The 20,046-nt window shown below is 32.3% G+C and overlaps 1 long non-coding RNA gene across 1 annotated transcript; it reads right to left on the bottom strand.

Moving 5' to 3' along the window:
• Nucleotides 8,867–10,009, bottom strand: LOC108663394. The gene is made up of 3 exons (XR_001929375.1): nucleotides 9,971–10,009; nucleotides 9,205–9,278; nucleotides 8,867–8,902 (listed from the first exon to the last, which is right to left on the bottom strand). It is a non-coding gene; the product is annotated as an uncharacterized LOC108663394 (long non-coding RNA).

Below are 20,046 nucleotides of genomic sequence, written 5' to 3'. Positions count from 1 at the left end.
AAACTAAAATAACTTAAATTAATGACTCAACATGTAATCTAACTTAAACTAGAAAAACACATAAAATGCTTAAGATCCAAACTTAAAATCTCAAGGATCTAGTTATTTAAACCCCAAAAATGTGTAAAAATAACTCTATATAATGGAGCTATCGATAACCTAGTAATTAATTAAGCAAAGTTTAGTAATTAAGCAAATATTTAAATTAATGGAATTAAATTTTAGTGATCAAATGGAATTAAGGAAATCGAAATTGTTATAGAAAATAAGTAATTAACTACATTAGTAATATTATTTAATTTAAAAATATTTAAATTAATTAAAGTATTAATGATTTAATTAAATAATTAAGTTAATTAAGTAATGTAATGTAAGTAATTAAGCAATAAGGTAAATGAGTAATATTATATAACATTAATTTTTTGTTTAAATTAATTAAGAGTTAGAGTNTTTAATGTTAATGTAAGTAATTAAGCAATAAGGTAAATGAGTAATATTATATAACATTAATTTTTTGTTTAAATTAATTAAGAGTTAGAGTTATAATTACAAATTTTAACTAATTCTGAAAAATCATATATTAGTTATCAATCAATTAATTAAATTTGTAATTTAACTAATCAAATGATAAAAAGTTTTAGTAGTTAAGCAATAAATTAAATTAGTAATATTATTTAATTTTAAAAATATGTAAATAAATTAAGGTGTTTATTGAGGTAATTAAATAATTTAGTTAATGAAGTGCTAGGTTGTTATAAGTAATTAAGGAATTAATTAAATTAGTAATATTATATAATAGTAATTTTTTTATTTAAATTAATTAAGGGGTTTAGGGAATTAATTACAAAATTTAACTAATTCTGAAGTAATTAATCAATTAATTAAATTAGTAATTTAACAAATCAAATTACAATAATTAATCAATTCAAAATTTATTAGTAAATTTAGTAAACTTTAAAAGCACTTGCATTAATTAAGGCTTTATTAAATTAGTGAAATAATTTAACTAATCAATTGAAAAAATGTTTTAGTAGTTAAGCAATAAACTAAACCAATAATATTATTTAATTTTAAAAATATTTAAATAAATAAAGGTGTTTAGTAAGGGAATTAAATAATTTAGTTAATTAAGTGTTAAGGTGCTGTAAGTTATTAAAGAATTAATTAAATTAGTAATATTATATAATATTAATTTTTATTTAAATTAATTAAGGGGTTTAGGGAATTAATTACAAAATTTAACTAATTTCAAAAAATCATGTATTAGTAATTAATCAATTAATAAAGTTAGTAATTTAACAAATCAAATGATAGTAATTAATCAATTCAAAATGTATTAGTAAACTTTAGTAAAATTTAAAAGTATTTACATTAATTAAGGTTTTATTAAATTAGTTAAATAATTTAATGAATCAAATCAAAAAAAGTTTTAGTAGTTAAGCAATTAAATAATTCTAGTATTTAGTTGGATTTGGTTTTCAATTGATGTTTATGTTAACATTTGATAATAGACAAAATCATATGTCTGTTTTAATATTTTTCTCAAAATGAAACAAGATAGGAGTTGGATGTATTGTCGAGTCGATTTAAGTAGATTTTTAAGGATAGAATTTGTGAATGGCGTAGATGAATTTATTTCATTTGTGTTCAATCAACCAAGAAACAAGACTGAGAATAAGATCATATGTCCTTGCTCTCAATGCATGAATAGCAAGTTCTTGATTACTGATAAATTTCGGGAACATCTATTTCATAAAGGGTTTACTAATGCGTACACAATATGGGATGCACATGGCGAATCGTTTCGTGCTAGCCAATCATTGGGACATTTTGTTGGTGAACAGAACGAAGTTGTTAATGAACTTAGAGTAAAAAAGCCATATGCTGAAATAGTTATGGATACTTTACGATGAGAGTTTTAGTTCAATGATGAGACATGAGATGAATCAATCTTTCTTGAAGATCCAAATCTAAATGTTGCATCCTTCCTTTTAAGGTTAAATGATGCCAATGCCCTTGTGGGTCGGATGCGAGAAGCACACAAAACTGTCAACTATGTCCCAATTACTAAATGTGAAGTCAAAATTTAACATGAGTAAGGCATGCTTTAATAGTCTGATGCAACTAGTGAAAGAGATATTACCATCTGATGAAGCATTACCAGAAAACTTCTATAACATGAAGACACTACTGAAGGAACTTGGGCTCGACTATTAGAAAACTCATGCATGTAAGAATTATTGTGTGTTGATTTATAATGAGTATTTTGAGTTGTCTTATTGTCCATTTTGTGGTCATCCTCAGTGTAAACCGAATAAATCAAGGGGAGAAAGGGAGAAAAAAATTCCTTTTAAGATTTTGTGATACTTTTCCATTAACACTGAGATTGCAAAGGCTATATATGTCAAGGAAAACTACAGAATACATGACATGGCATGCCACACATCAATATAATGATGGAGTGCTAAGGCATCCTATTGATGGTGAGGCATGGCAACATTTTAATTGCACCCATTAACTTTTTTCCTTTAAGCCTTATAGTGTCAAATGTTCAAATGATTTTAGTCCATTCAGGTTGACAGCAAAACTGAATTCTGTTTGGCCTATAATGGTCACTATTTGTAACTTACCTCTGTGGATATACATGAAGCAACCGTACATTTTTATTAGTATGGTCATCCGAGGAAGATAAGTCCCTGATAGAACATTGATGTGTTATTACAACCTCTGATAGATGACTTAAAAGTTTTGTGGGACAAAGGGTGGTCACGTACGATGTTTTTACTCGCCAAAATTTTATTTTACGAGCAACACTCCTATGGACCATTAATAACTCCCCTACATATGGTATGTTGTCTAGGTGGAGCACTCATGGATGTTATCATGTTCATATTGCATGGAACATGGAAAGAGTTTCTTCTTGGAGTATGGGAGGAAGGCTTGTTTTCTTTATTGTCATAGACAATTCTTGCCAATGGATCATCCTTTTCATCACCAAAAAGATAAATTTAAAAAACATGTTGAATGGGACCTTCCAATTCTTCAATTATCCAGTGTGGAGATCTTGGAACAATTGGAGTCATTTCTAAATAACACGAGTTGGACAAAAGTGGGTGACCAAAAGTTATCGAGTTTTTATCAAACCCATAATTGGACTAAGAAAAGCATGTTTGGGGAGTTACCATATTCGTAGACAAATCTTATTCATCACAACTTGGATGTGATGCATATTGAGCAAAACATATTTGAAAATATATTCAACATGATGATGAATGTTCTAGGGAAGACGAAAGATAATATCAAGGCTCGTCGTGATTTGGAGGTGTGTTACCGGAGTTCGGAATAGAACTTAATTGAAAACAACTTTAAACTTTGTAAACTGAAAGCCTCATACACTTTGACTAAGGAACAACATATAGCTGTGTGTGCTTCGATGAAATAATTAAGATTACTAGATGGTTTCACCTCTAATATAGCAAACTATGTGAATGAGCAAGAATTTAAATTTTATAAGATGAAAAATCATGATTGTCACGTTTTCCTACAACAGTCCCTCCTAATTGCCTTACGTGATATGGTCCCCCACACTATATGAAGAGCAATTGTTAAGATCTCACGTTTCTTTCTTGATGTACATGAAATCAAACTGCATCTTGAGCATATCAATGCATTGAAAGGGAAAATCATTGAAACCATTTGCAAATTAGAAAAGGTTTTTCCCCTAGTTTTTTCGACTCAATGGAGAATTTGTTATCCATTTTCCATACAAAGCTAAGGTTGGAGGATTGATCCATTATCGATGGATGTATCTGTTTGAGGTAAACCCCTAAACGCACACATGTAATTTAAATTTTAAAGGTATTTGACAATTAGAATCTAGAAACGAACGTTGATTTTTAGGTTTTTAAAACATATGAAAAAAAGATGAAAAATCGAGCATCAATGGAAGGATCCATTTGTGACGCATATATCATCGAGGAAATATCATTTTTTTTGTTTGATGTAATCCAAACCTACAATCCTAACAAGAATGAATTGGATCCCACAAAATGACAATGGCAGAGATATTGATGCTAACAGTAGTCTCTCGATTTTCACCTATCCCAATCAACCTTTAGGTTAATACGAGAAGCATCAATACTAGAGGAGAATGAGTTCTATGCAGCTGAACTATATGTACTAATGAACTTTGATGAGATATTATTATACATTAAGGATAAGTTTAAGCAATAATTTAGAAAATTGTAATTTGGAGAATGGTATTAATTTGTGATTACTGTTCCTCCTATCTATAAGACGTTTAATGATATGGTAAAAAGAGAATAGTACGATATATCCAAAAAGGAATTGGAATAAGTACATGATAGATCATTTTGTAATTAGTTTAAACAATATGTAAGTTATATTTAATAAGTCAATTTTTTTGTTCATTTAATACTTCAAATAATTTAAAGCCGTGTAACTTTTTCATACGTCTGTCAACATGCGAGTCAAATTGATTCTCGTGTTGTCGACAACTCTCGCAGACTTGGTCGTAAGGCGATAACTTTATTTTATAGAGTTATCTGATCTTAATTTCCAATATACTTTGTATAAGTTCTTGATATCTAATTTAAGTATTAAGAGTTTTTAGCCATCTATTTTTGTTTAATTCAATTATATTGGGTTCGATTGTGTTAAGTTATTTTATAATGTTTTATTTTAAGTTTTGTTATTATTTAAGTCAAATTTTATGTTTTTGTAAGTGTGCTTTGAAAATAGGGCTTATTCAGTGAAGGACATGCATTTAAGTTGCAAACTTCATCTGCACATGTTGTGGTATTTTAAGCATATCTTTCACCACCGAAGTTCAATTGACTTGTTCTTAAACCATTAGAAAGATAAAAGTCAGAGCTACAACTTTCATACATACCATGTTTCCTAATTCAGCCTGAAGAATAGTCAAAAGCCATGTCAAAAACAAAGTAGTGCAGCAAAGTCTAAATGAGCAACAAGGAGCTTTGAGTGTCGCAACCACCATGGAACCAATGCTGTGGAACCCTGATTGGGAAAAATGCTCAAGGCTTTGAGGAGCATCAATGTCGTGGCACCCAATGAAAGATAGAGAAAAAATATATATGTGTTGCTCAGTGCCGCAATGCCTAAGTAAAGGAAGCCCTAGTGCCCAGTGGAGAAAAAAGACTTTGAGACCTATTTGACTTCTAGTTGGTGTTGGATTCAAGCCCTATTTAATTCCCTTTTGAGAAGCATGGAAAACAATAATTAAACATGGATTTTCTAAAAAAAAACGAAGCATTAAAGCTAGCAAGGAAGATTGCGGATAAAAAGCGTGATAAATTTTAGAGTTCTTTCTTGTTATCTTTTAATTTCTTGTTTAGTTTTAATGTTTATACTTTTTTTTATGATTTTTACATACTTTATGTCGAACTAAGTTTTTGTAATCTAGAAATGCAATTGAACCTAATGCATTGTTTGAATTTTTAACATTTTCTCTTGCTTATGATTGATAGTGTTTGAATTGTTTATTTCAATCTTGTTCTTAATACGTTTGATTGCTTGATCACCAATTAGATTAATTTGAAAACCTAAACAAAGCTAAAAAAGGGAGCTGAGAGTAAGCGATGGATGAAATAGCATATGTTCCCTATAACCTTATCACCAGCAATAGGATGCACGTTTACAAATTTGGCACCAGAGTCCCCACTTTGAGACCTCTAGCTCCATCAACAACATCTGAGTTTACTTATGGCCCTACCGTTATACCACCTCCTTCGAGTCCTAAGCTTGAGCCCGAGGGTTATAAGGAATTGGTTATTGACTTCAAAGACTTGAAAACGTCTCTTACCAAACTTAATGACTTGTTGATAGAGGTAATTAGATCGAAAAGATCGTCAAACACCTCCAAACCTTCCTCATCACAGTCGTTGGATCATCAACCTCCACCACACCAACAGCAGCAACCACCCCCTCAGTGACATTTGTATTTATATTAGATGTTTACATTTGGATTATTATCATATGTTTACATTTGTATTACATTTTCAATTTATATATATATATGGATTATATATAAATGCATTTTTGTGTTTGCTATAGATTAACTTTATCAATAACAACATTATATAATGATTTTATTACAAACAGGACAAAATTTGATCCCAAAATATATATATGTTCTGCAAGTATTACCAATAGAATTACTGACGGATTTCATCATTTATCAATGGATTTCATCATTTACCGATAGAATCGCCAACGAAATTCATCTTTTTCTATCAAAAGTCATATAAAATACCAATAGAATACAGATGGAATTATTACCATTTGCCAATGGATAATGCTTGTAAGGTTCCAAGCAGGATCCGTTGGCAATTTGTTGGCAATTTCGTTGGTATTTTCCAATGAATTGCCAACTAAATAGTTCCATCAGTAACCACCAACGAAATTTCTAACAAGTTTAAATCCATACATATTGTTACCAATGGGATTTATCAACCGATTTCTCTCTTTATTGACGACATTTCAACCAACGGATCCGAGTCTTTGTCAACAAAATTCCCAACGAAATTTTCAATTGGTAAGTTAGTGACGAAATATTCCATTGTTGATGAATTTACCTTTACTGACTATAGCATTTGTTATTGAAAATTGACGAAAAATTCCATTAGGAATTCCGTCAGTAATTCTTCTTATTGACGAAATTGTAAGTAATAGCAATGGAAATTTTCATCGGTAATATCAAATTTTTTTATAGTGTTGGTAATTCCAAAGACTCAAATTGAGATCTAAGGAGACGTGATGAAGCATCTAAATAATTAGATATTCAAGAACTATTTCATCAATAATATCACAGGAAGAAATCAAAGACACTTCAAGTGGATCATTAGAATAATTCTCAACAAACACATTATTGGTAATACTTTCCACCACATTAATTGAAAAACACGCATCATGCTCATTGGAAAATTTTAAAGCTTAAACATATTAAATGTTACCTTTTGGTCTTCAACACTTAAGGTAAGCTCACCTTTTTCCACATCAATTAGAGCTCTAGCAATGTGTAAGAAAGATCTCCCAAGAATGATCAGCATTTCACAATATTCTTTCATGTCAAGTATAATAAAATCTATTGGAAAAATTAACTTATCAACTTTTACCAAAACATCTTCCACAATGCCATAAAGATAAGTGATGGATCGATCAGCAAGTTGAAAAGTCACAGAAGAGGGTTTAATATCTTCTAAACCAAGTTTTTGATAAACGGATAGTAGCATCAAATTTATACTTGCGCCTAAATAACATAAAGCTTTTGCAAAACAAAAAGTACCAATAGTGCAACGAATAGTAAAACCACCTAGATCTTTAAGTTTTAGTAGAAGCTTAATTTGAATTATGGCACTACACTCTTCAGTAACTACAATAGTCTCAAACTCACATAATTTCATCTTGGCATTTATTCTAGAGTTTCAGCAAAAGGAATATTAATGTGCAACTTCTTAAATACATCAATAAATCTTTAGAATTGTTTGTCAAGTTTTTCTTTTTGAAAACGTTAAGGAAAAGGTAGTGGGGCTATGGATGCAGGTTTTAATTGTGATTTTTTTGTTTTTGATTTTTCAACAAATTTTTCAACCACAATTTTTTTTTCAACATCATTTTCAATTTTTTTTCATCAGAATTAATTGAAATTTCAAATATCAAATACTAATCACTTACCTCTTTACTCATGTCATGACCCGGTACTCCCTTCAAGTCCGTGACATCCACCGCGATATCTCTATAGACATTCATTACCCGAAAAGTCAACTGAAACCTTGCAAGGCTCTTGCATCAGTTTTACATCTCCCCTGTGAGCAATAGTTACTAAATATCATGTTTTAGGGGATATAAACTATTTTTAAATCAAAATAAACAAAAAAATAATTTCTGCCACACACTGATATTTTTGTCATTTTTACTTGAAAATTTTGAAACCCGATAAAAATACAGTATATGATCGAAAAATATACATTTCTTATCTAAAAAAAATTTTAGCAATCTAAATCATCCATTTGAAATGAAATTATGGCTAATCAAACTAAATAAAATATTCTATTTTCTTATAAAACAATATTTATAGAACTCTGCGTAAATAATTTTTGCAATGTAAAAGCAAAATATATTCATACATACAGTGGCACACGCAGCCAGGTATACAAAATATTCTACAATGACATGTGGGCCCCCAAAATAAACAAATATGTACAAGAAGGTAGACTTTTGATTTCTAAGGATGTAAATCCTAAAGTAGATCCTTGATGAAATCAGCTATCTACAGACTGTCCTGATCCTAGAATGAGTGGAAATGAGGGTGGTGAGTTTATATAAACTCAGTGAGTAAACAAACATCATCTAAAATATCTGAAGTCGAGTAAATGGAGACAACTTAAAATAGTTCATCATACTATGATTCATAACGTTTCAATATCATTTCTACTATATAAAATAATTTCATTTCACTCAAATAATCAACATGGCTTATGAATTTCTTAAAAATTTGGCTCGTGCCAAAACTCATTCTCGGGGATACCTTGGCCTGGGCATCCAACTGAGTCTGCCAAGGCTGTTAAAGAAAAGTTCATATACGCATAAAACAGATTTTTACATTTAAAAGCATAGTCGTTCCTTGGCGTTGGCTGAGTTCACCCTCACGTGGTGGTTTAGCGTATAGTGAACTCTAAAGCTTTACATCAGGAGATACCCTCCGCGCCTCTCGTACCGAGGTAAAATATAATCGAGTTTACCATGCCCCTCTCTAATAAGCTGGTCCACGGAAAACTTGCCATTGCAGTGACTAATCAATATCAAACCAAATCAATAAAAGTTTCGACAGCATGACATGGCAATTATATTTCTACCCAGCCTGTTATGGCAAAACAAACAGTTCATACAATTTCAACACAATTTCCAATTCAGCCATTCATGCCAATATCACCATAAGCCATTCAATTCAAACCATAAATTTACAATACAAACAAACAGTCTCCAATTACTCAATTTCTAAAATCATCATTCAATTTAAAAATGATTTATAAAACTCATTTCATTTGATCACATTTTACTTATAAAACATAAGGATTTACCATTTAAACTCATTTTTCTATAAAATCACAAAAACGAATAAAAACTACTTTAGATAATTAAGACGATAATAAGGTTACTCACAATATCGAAGTTGAAGTACTCCTAGTCTGGGTCTTCGAGTACAATCTCCTTACCCTTATCGGAAGTTTCACCACCTAAACATAATGCACAACAAGCAATTTACTATATTTGTACTAAACCGTTATAAAACTAATTTAGGCTCTATATGAATGCATGAAATGGGATGCGAAATGTTCGGATTATTATCTAAATATGGTGTTCTATGTAGCTTCAATTATGTATCGAAATAAAATGGTATTGGCCTAATTCGATCTATACACCGGTTAATTGGCCAATACATCCAATTCAACTCCAATTAACTTGATTCCACTTCCAACACTCCAAGTCATCAATTACAAGTTAAATAATATGTAATATCACAAAAATCCATCATCAATATCTTCCTTGTAAAATTCGGCCATTGAAGGTTTAGTGTAGAACATGTAATTTTCATGCTTGATTTTTACACCTTACATCATAAAACAACTAAAAACACCTAAATAGCATGAAATTCATCAAAGTCCATTATCCAATTTCTCTCTTGAAAATTTCAGCCAAGGAGTGTGGGTGAAGGGCATGAAATTTCTTGCTTGTTTTTCATGCTAAACATCACCAAACAACAAAAAACACCAAGATACCTTGAAATCTAACCAAATAAATCATCAAATCTTCTCTCTCTAAATTCGGTCAACCATGAATCCTTCATGAGATCTTGAATTTTAACCATATTAATTGAAAAAGAATGCATAGGAAAAGTAGATCACAAGCTAGAATTAAGATATTTTACCTTTACTTGCTTAATTCCTTGAAATCCAATGAATTTTCTCTTGATTTTCTTCTCTAGGGTTTGTTTTATGCTTTTTCCCTTTTGTTCTTGCCTTGGCCGGCTAAGAGAAATGAGATGGGAGAGTTTTAGTTGTGTTTATAAAGGAAAATATAATAATATTAAAGCTTGACACTTGTCACCATGTGATTAGTCCGTACATAAAACTTAATAATTAAGCATTTCTTCTCCACCACACAAAATCCCTCAATTATCCAAAGTATAAAATGAATTTCATGGGTTTGAAAAGTGTCAAGGTGGTGTAAAATTCCAAAAATTCTGATTGTGTCCTTGTGGACACTTGAAATGACCTTTTTCCCTTTATGTTCGAAAAATTGTCGGAATTAAAATTTTTCACTTCTCAAGCTCAAATTATGTTCCAAATAGTCAAACTTGATCAAGATTTCATCCACCATCCCAAATTTGCCTTCGGGTGGAAAAATGACCATTTTACCCCTACATTAGAAAATTCCAATTTAACTCCAAATCAATCCCCGAACTCCGAATCACCATATTAAGTCATTCTAAGATTCAATAACTCTCAATTGTATCTTAAAATCTTTATTTGAACTAGTTCGAGGCTTAAATCAACTTAGTTATACCACTAGGTACACTACCGTCTTTTGACGATTTTTTTGAGGTATTCAAGTATGCAAGAATGTTGTCAAATACATGAATGACATGACAAGTACAATATAGAGTAAGGCTTGATAGCACCACCCCATTTAAAATAAAATTTTGACCTCAAAATTTCACTTATTGGACTCGGAGAAAAGATACGGGTATTGGTTTCTCATTTGGTGCTCAACTTCCCACGTCATCTCCTCCATTCGAGCATTTTTCCACAACACCTTAACCATTGGAATGTTCTTATTTCTCAAAACTCAATCCTTTCGATCTAGAATATGTACAGGTTGCACCTCGAACTTCAAATCTCCTTACAACTCAATCGGAGGTGTCTCGAGGATATGGGAGGGATCAGGTACATACTTTTTCAGCATTGAGACGTGGAAAACATTGTGAATCCGATCTAACTCAGGGGGTAATTTGAGTCTATAAGCCACTAGCCTAATCCTTTAAATAATACGAAAGGGTCCAATGTATCTCGGATTGAGCTTTCCTCGCTTTGCAAACCGGATCACACCTTTCATTATCGAACAAGATACCACAATTTACCACAATAGTAAAATCAAATAAAACTTAATATCTCAAAGTATTCAAATTATTACCTTTCCAAGAAGAGACCTTAAGAAAAACTCTATCATCAATTTCGAATTCTAGATCTTTTCTCTGTCTATCAGAGTAACTTTTTTGCCTATCTTGAGCTATCTTTAATCGCTCTCGGATAACCTTGATATTGTCATTAGTCAGATCAATTAGTTCTACATTAAATAATTTTCTCTCACCCACTTCATCCCAGCAAAGTGGAGTTCGACATTTTCTTCCATACAGAGCGTCGTATGGTGCCATCCTAATACTAGACTGAAAACTATTGTTATATGTGAACTCCACCAATGGCAAATGTCTATCCCAACTCCCCGCAAAGTCAATGACACAAGCCCGTAGCATATCCTCCAAAGTCTAAATAGTCTATTCAGATTGACCATCTGTTTGTGGATGAAAACCAGTGCTAAATCTCAAATTAGTTTCGAGAGCAGCCTGGAATTTCGACCAAAATCGAGAAGTGAACCGGAGGTCTCGATCTGACACAATAGAAACTAGGACTCCATGTAATCTCACTATCTCATTTATATAAAGTCTAGCTAGTTTCTCAAAGGAATACGTGCTATGGATAGCCAAGAAATGGGCTGACTTAGTCAATCTATCCACAATCACCCAAATAGCATCATTCCCACTCTACGTCTGAGGTAAACCCAGTACAAAGTCGATAGTCACGTGCTCTCACTTCCATTTAGGGATAGGTAGAGGTTGAAGAGTACTCGATGGTTTCTGATATTCTGCCTTGATCTGTTAGCATGTGAGACATTTTGCTACAAACTCTGCTACATCTCGTTTCATACCTGGCCACTAATAACTTTCCTTGATAGTCCTGTATATTTTGGTGCTTCTGGGATGTAAAGCATAGGCGAAAGAATGGGCTTCCTCCAAAATAGCTTGTCTCAACTGATCATCCTTAGGGACTCAAACCCGATCTCTAAATATCAAAATTCCATCATCAACGAGTCTAAACTCATTAGTCTCTCCATCTTGCAACTTTTGAACTTCCCGTTTCAATTCATCATCAGACTTCTGTAATTCTCTGATTTGATTCAATAATAAAGGTCACACAACAAAGCTAGCAAGTAAGGTTCCATCCTCACCATTTCTCAATTGGATCCCTAGAGATTTCATCTCAAGTAATATTGAAAAATAAGAACTCCGAAGTGTTGCTAATGAAGATGAGGATTTATGACTTAAAGCATCTGCTATAAAATTTGCCTTCCCAAGGTGATAATCAATCACTAAGTCTAATCCTTAATCAACTCTAACCATTGTCTCTATCTCAAGTTAAGCTCTTTATGGGTGAGCAAGTATTTCAAACTCTTATGGTCGGTAAAAATCCGACAACGCTCACCATATAAGTAATGCCTCCAAATTTTCAACGCAAAGACTATTGCTGCTAACTCTAATTCATGGGTATGGTAATTCGTCTCATGCTTCTTCAATTGTCGGGAAGCATAAGCTATCACTTTCTCATCTTGCATTAACACGCACCCTAATCTCAATTTAGAGGCATCACTGTACACCACAAATTCTTTCCCATTAACAGGAAGTATCAAAATGAGAGTGAAGGTCAACCGATTCTTCAGCTCCTGAAATCGACTCTCATAAACATCATCCCACTCGAACTTAACTCCTTTACGAGTTAGAGGAGTCAGAGAAGCAGCTATCAACGAGAATCCCTGAACAAACCTCCTATAATAACCATATAAGCCAAGGAAACTCCGTATCTCTGTTACTATTTTTGGTTGCTCCCACTATAAAATTACCTTAATCTTTTGGGGATCAACATAAATTCTAGCTCCATACACCACATGTCCCAAGAAAACCACTTTTTTTAACTAGAACTCACATTTAGGAAATTTGGCATAGAATTGTTTTTCGCACAAAGTTTACAGCACAATGCGCAAATGGGCAGCATGTTCGTCGTCATTCTTCCATTATAGGTTTCTTCCCTAGCATAAGAGCTCTAGGTGGAAATCCACAAGGAAAATTTAGCTTAAGTGTTGAAGAAGATCCTTGGTTGTTGCTCCATGAGAAATTAGGATGATTCCTCCTACTAGGATTATAATTGTTAGAATAAGGATTGTTGTTATGCTGCCTATTTCCAATAAATTTAACAGATTCAGTATAAATGGGCAATTGTCATTGGAATGTCCTCCACAAAGCTCACAAGTCACAGAAGGGCTCTAAACAGCATTAATGCTTAAATTATCAATCTTCTTTATGAGAGTAGCCAATTGAGCATTAATAGAATTAATTGCATCAAGTTTATGAATTCTAGCAACTTTTCTTGCACCCAATCTTCCAGATGGCCATTAGTAGTTATTGGAAGCCATCTCCTCAAGCAAATCATAGGCATCATCAATGGATTTACTCATAAGTGCTCTTCCAGCTACAGCATCGATAGTGATTCTAATTGGTCCTAGCAAACCATTATAAAAAGTTTGAACTTGCAACCATTTACATAACCTATGGTGTGGACATCGTCTAGGCAAATCTTTGTATCTTTCCTAGGCTTCATACAACGATTCATAATCAAGTTGCATAAAAATTACTCATATTTGCAGTCTTCGTAGGTGGAAAGAATTTTGCTAAGAATTTCTAAGCCAAATTATCCCAAGAACTAATAGAACCAGTAAGAAGCGAATTTAACCATCTTTTTGTTTATCTCTCACTGAAATCAGGAAAAGCCTCAATCTTATGGCATCATCAGTAACACCATTAGCGTTAAAAATATTACAAATCTTTAGGAAATTCACAATATGAGCATTAGGATCATCATTCAGTAGTCTCCCAAACTGAACAGAAGTCTAAATCATCTGAATGATTGTTGGCTTAATTTCAAAAGCATTAACATTATTTACAAGTGTAATACCCCGCACCCTCGTTGCACACAAATAAGACCTTATTGATCAAACGAATGATCGTTTGATGTGAATTGGCGTACTAAAGAGCGACAAAAGATGAAAGGAACATTCAAGAATAAAATGCTTCACGCGTGTAGAAACAATAATTAAATAATAATATTTTTGTTGGAGCCAAATTAGTAAGCTAAACGATGATTCGAAAGTAAATCGAGATGTAATAATGTGTTTCGGGACAAAAAAAGGCAAGTAAAAAATTTTGAAATAAAATAATATTAAAAACCTAATATTTTATATGTTCTCGAAATTAGTCATGAAAAATGGAATATGACTAATTTAAGTGGGGGAGAAGAAGTAAAGAAGAATTTTGAAAGAAAACGACGATAATTGTGTCAGCGTGATTTTATTAAATCGAACTAACGCGGGTAAGTAAATATTTAAATATTATGGTGGCACCGTGATGAAATGCGATCTCGATATTTTGATTATACACGTGTAAGAAAAGGAAGATATAAGGAAATTAAAATTTTTACACGTGTCGGAAGAATTAATTTTAAAATCTGAAAATTTAAGGGAGGTGTGTTAAATAACATGAAGTTAAGGCATAATATGTAAATTTTATTGTTTTGAAGAAATAAAAATAAAATGAAAATAAAATGGATGATAAAATAATGAAAAAAAGATGTTGAAAAGTCAAACAATATTTTTATATGTACATGAGTGGCCACATGAGTCAAGAATGGAATGAGGACAAAAACAAAAGAAAAAAAAGTGTGTGGCAGATGGTAAAGGTGCACAAGTTTTTTTGACTTTCAATTTCAATCCCATGTGAGTAAAAACAAGCAAGACAAAAATAAAAGCAAAAGAAAGGAAGAAAAACAAAAAAAAACAAAGAAAACAAAAGAGAAGAATGTAGAAATGATGGTGGGGTCGGTCATGTGAGATGAAAGAAATGAAAAAAAGATAAAAGAGAAAAAGGAGAGGAAGTTGGTTGAGAGTGGGAGAAGAGAAATAAAGGAAAGAAAGAACCGTGGGAGAGGAAGAGAAAAGAGAACGGTTTTGCTGCATTTTGAGGAAGGAAATAGAGAGCTTTTGCTGTAATTTTTGGAGGAAGAAGAAAGCTGAAAATTTGTGAGGTAAAAAGCTGATTTTTGCTGCACTTTAAAAGAGAAAATTTGGTGCATTTTGGAGGAATTTTGGTGCTGAAAATTCAAGGTTTTCACTGCTGAATTTTGAGGTTATGTTGTTGGAAATTTTTGGAGCTTTTTGCTACCATTGAAGGACAACTTTGGCTACCAAAAATTTGACCTGTTTGCTGCCAATTTGTGCAGAAAAATTGGAGCTATTTGCTGGTAGTTTGTGCAGGAAAATTGGATAGTTTTGTGCTGCCATAATTGAGAAGTTTTGTTGCTGAAAATCTGAGCTGGAAATCTGCTGATTTTATAGCAGAAAATGGCAGCAAAAAGGGTGAGAAAATGGGGCTTTTGGTAATCGATTTTTAGAGGAAAGGAAGAGAGGAAGCCACGGTGATGAAGAGAGCAAGCCACGGTGGTGAAGGGAGTGACAGGCTGGAAAGAAAAAAAAAGAAGAAGAAACCTGGAAGAGAGAAAAAGAAAGAAAAAGAAAAGAAAAGAGATAAAAAATAAGTGGGCATGGCCCAATAGGAAATAAAAAAAAATACATAGGCTTAACCCAAATAGGAAAAATGGAGAAGCCCATGGAGAGGGCCCAATGGTAAGTTAATGTTATATTTTAAGGTTTATGGGTAGTTTAATATTGTGCATATTTTGGATGAAAAATATGCAAGTTACGTAAGGAATTTTTAATTAAGTTGCTACCCATACAAATGTGTGATTAAGTATACTGAGTTTCAATTGTTGCTAGGAAAGTTTGTCGTGGAGGCGTGCCGAACGAAGTATGTGACCGACAAATAGGAATAATCATATACGCATACGAATCAATAGTGAAGTAATATCCCATTATTATGAGGTGAGTAGCGGGTGTCAATTTTAAAAATTTCATATATATATACATGTACGTATATTTTACGTGAAGTGCAAAATTTATGGAAAGCATGTGTTGATAGAATTTTAAGGAATTGTGGGTGTAAGTTTTTTTTAGAAATCATTTGAAATATATATTTATATTAGACGTAAAGTGTTTTAAACCAGGAAACAAGCTTTTCGAAAAGATTTACATCAAAGGAAATTGTGCCTTATTGTTTATGTGGTCTGCATTCATGAAATTTATTACATATTCATCATGCTATTTTGATACAAAATATCATGCAAATATTTACAATGAACATGTTACAAAAAGAGAGTTTTAACGTGATGTGGGGACCGATATTTTGATAAAGATTTAAAATATCCCCTTGAAGATCAAATTTGAATTCTTTTAAAAGGAGATTTCATTTTAACCAAGAAATTCAAGAGTAATTGGAGACTGCTACTTGTTGTGTTATAAATTGTATTTTGAATCGAATGGCTTATGATAATGTGGGCATGATTGGCTGGATTGGTAAATGTGTTCAAAATGTATAAACTGTTGTTTGCCTTGTTAGGCTAGGTTGTAAAATAATTGCCATGTCATGCTATTACAAATTTTATTGTATGGTGGGTTTAGCTTGCTGCAGTGGGCGGGTTCCGTGGACCAGCCTATTAGAGGGGCACAGTAACCCTGTTATATTCTTACCTCGGTTGGAGAGGCGTGTAGGGTAACTCTCGAGGTACAACTTTAGAGTTCACTTCACGCTGAACCACCACGTGAGGGTGAACTCAACCAACATCAAGGAACGACTATATTTTCAAAATAAAAACATGATTTATGCGTATATGATTTTTTAACAGCCTTGGCAGACTCGATGGGATAGCCCCAAGCCAAGGTATCCCTAACAACCTAGTATGAGAATGATTTTGGCACAAGCCAGGTTTCTAAGAAAGTCAAAAGCCATGTTGTTTGTTTTTGACAAAAATGCAATGGTTTATATGAGTTGAAATAAGTTTTAATATTATGAATTATATTTCTCTGCATGGTGAAAATGGAATTAAATTGTTTTTCGCAGCTCCTCTATATGTTTATCTATGAAATGAATATGCAATTCCTCGTATATGGGGCGAGTTATGATATGGGCATGATTTTAAATATTATTTGGTTTCGCGGGAGCTTGCTAAATTTTATTGATTTGATTCGAAAATTATTATTAATATATTTTGATGCAAAAAATTTTATTACCTCGATTATTTATACTTTATAAGAAATTTTTGATTTTTATATAAGGCACAAACCCTCGTTTGAAATGAGTTGCTTTTATAATCTTGTATTTTATATTCAATTGATCTGCCATTTGTTTGTTTCCCATCTACGCCCTACTCGCTGAGTCGATGATTATCACTGAGTCTATGAGACTCACACCCCTTTATTTCCACTTTTGCAAATAGGGATCAACCTAGCTTGTAGTTAGTGACACGTTTGGTCCACCTTGAATAGGTAAAAGCATCTCCTAGCAATTTATTCAGAGTCACTCCGTTGTTAGAGGTCAAGTCATAGCATTTTATTTATTAAGTTGTAAACGAATTCTAAATTTTTATATAAGCATTAATTTGGAGATTATAGATTTTAATGCATATACTTACGAATAAAAGGAAAAAATTTGTATTGATTTTTATATTTATGGTTCATTTTAGTATATGAAAGTATCAATATTATATGGTGATTAAATGTAGTGGATTAACGAGCATATTCTAGACAAGCTTGTTCGAGACTTGGCAGGTCTTTTTCGGAAGTCTTAGATGTCGGCAACGATCGAGGAGAGGTCGTTGCAATAGTGGTATCAGAGCGCTAGGTTTAGTTGAGTCCTAGGATATTCTTGTGTCAAACAGCGGAGTAGTGGAATCGATGTAGAGTCTTGTTTATAGTCAGTGACTGCAGCTTTGATTATAGACAAGAGGTTCCGTAGACTCTTTATCTCAGAAAACCATCTTGTGTAGTCATAAGTGATGATTAAATAACAAGAATTGTTGCCGATGTCCGGGTTTGAGATGCCACCCGAGACACAAACTATTGTTGAAAATATTTTAAGTAAATGCTTCTAATGAAAGGGTGATATGATGATATACTCTTTCGACCAAGAGTGAGGAAAGTGAAGTCGGACTAATAAGTCCATAATAACTCATTCACTTGGTGGAGTTAAAACTTGAGCCATGATTGTCAATGGAAAGAAATTTGATAACTATGGACGGTATTTGAAGACGATATAAAGGAGAACCTACGATAATGATAAAAAGAGGTATATTTTGACTAGAATAAATAATGATTGTTGAGATCCACTCGAGGTTTATAAATTTAAGTATTAAGGAGATGTAAACAGATGCTCACGTGCACGAAAGTTAGTGCACTGTGATGATTAAGTTTGTTCTGCTTATATATATAAATGGTGTTGAACTTTCAAGATATTTTAAATGCGAATATGTGGTGTATAGCAACTTAAATGGAGCTGGTTTTGAATCTAATTAAGTAACGATGAGATCCCAAGGTTTGATGGAACTATGCTGGGTTGTAGTTATTAGTGCATGAATTAGCTCAAGGTTGAAATTAAATATTGGCAATAATGTCGAGAGACATTTAAGTAAAATATATATTAAGTTTTATAAATATCAAAGTTGACTGTGCAAACGTTAAAGGGAAAGTAATGGTATATTGGTGTAAAGTGATAACACAAAGATGATTGAAGGTAATCCCAATAATGAAATTGTTTAATGAGAATCCTCTTATGTAGAAATTGAAATTCAAAAATGCAAGAGGTGCATATGACTCCCATGAATCTAAATCTTAAGTGAGTAATTAATATCAAGATGAATAAAGATGTATCCGATGGAAGTACAAAAGGTAAATGAGAAATGAGAATAACTTTTAAGAATTGTGATATTGTATAAGATCCAGTGATCTCATAAAGATGAACCTAAAGAGTCAATAAGATCATAAAACATATGCGAATACCAGATTGTGATTGGATTAGCGATGGAAGAAATACGAATGTTGTTACAATCACACCTAAGAAGTTTAAGGATAATTAATGTAATCATACCAAGTTTGTTCAATATGGTCTAGATTAATAACACGAACACTTTGGGGGGATCTTAAAATAATGTCCATTGGGAACCAATAAGTGGAATGTTAATAAACATACATTGAAATGTTAAGGTTATGAAAGGCTTTGGAGATCAGCCTTTAACTATTTAAATTTTCAACGATATTGTATTAAAAGAAGTGTTAAAGGGTTTTGGAAATGTATGAAAAGGTGTGAGAATGCACTAGTTTGACTATTTATAAAAGTTTGAACTTGGATGTTCATCAATGGCTGGTGAGTAACCAAACAATGTGTAAGTAAATGAACAAAGGGAGTTACGATTGGTAGGTAAGAATGGAACTCTAATGATAAGATTGTGTTCACTGCTTTCGGCATTGAACTATAAGTTATGAACTTGTATCCACTCTATGAACACCTTGATGATATAGTTCGAGAAATTTTCGCTATGAGAAACATTAAAGCTCAAGGAGTAAAAGGCTATATAGTCAAGTTGGGATTCGTGACTAATATGTCACATAAGTATGAAGATGAATTGCAAACATATAAAGATGTTTAGAAATGGTGGTTTGAGGCAATGATTATCTCGTCAATATCTAGATCTGATGAAGTTATGGTCTTGATATGCTTGTAAATACAAGACCTAAATTGTGAAATATACCTTCCTCATTAGTTTCAATTTATTTAATTAATTATCAAGGTAAAGTGCCTAAAAAGGATAGGCAAAGGATAAATTGTGTTACGAATATTTAAAGAACGAGGGTGATATAGTTTGATTAAATGATAATACCCTTAGTAAAGGAATAAAAATACGTTACGGGAATTATAAAGATCCATTTAGGAAGAGAAGATGATTTGAGATTTTG

Source organism: Theobroma cacao, chromosome 9 (assembly GCF_000208745.1).
Source record: "Theobroma cacao cultivar B97-61/B2 chromosome 9, Criollo_cocoa_genome_V2, whole genome shotgun sequence".
NCBI classification, from domain to species: Eukaryota; Viridiplantae; Streptophyta; class Magnoliopsida; order Malvales; family Malvaceae; genus Theobroma; species Theobroma cacao.
Note: the sequence above shows the minus strand (reverse complement) of the source record. Positions and strands in the feature narration are given on the sequence as shown.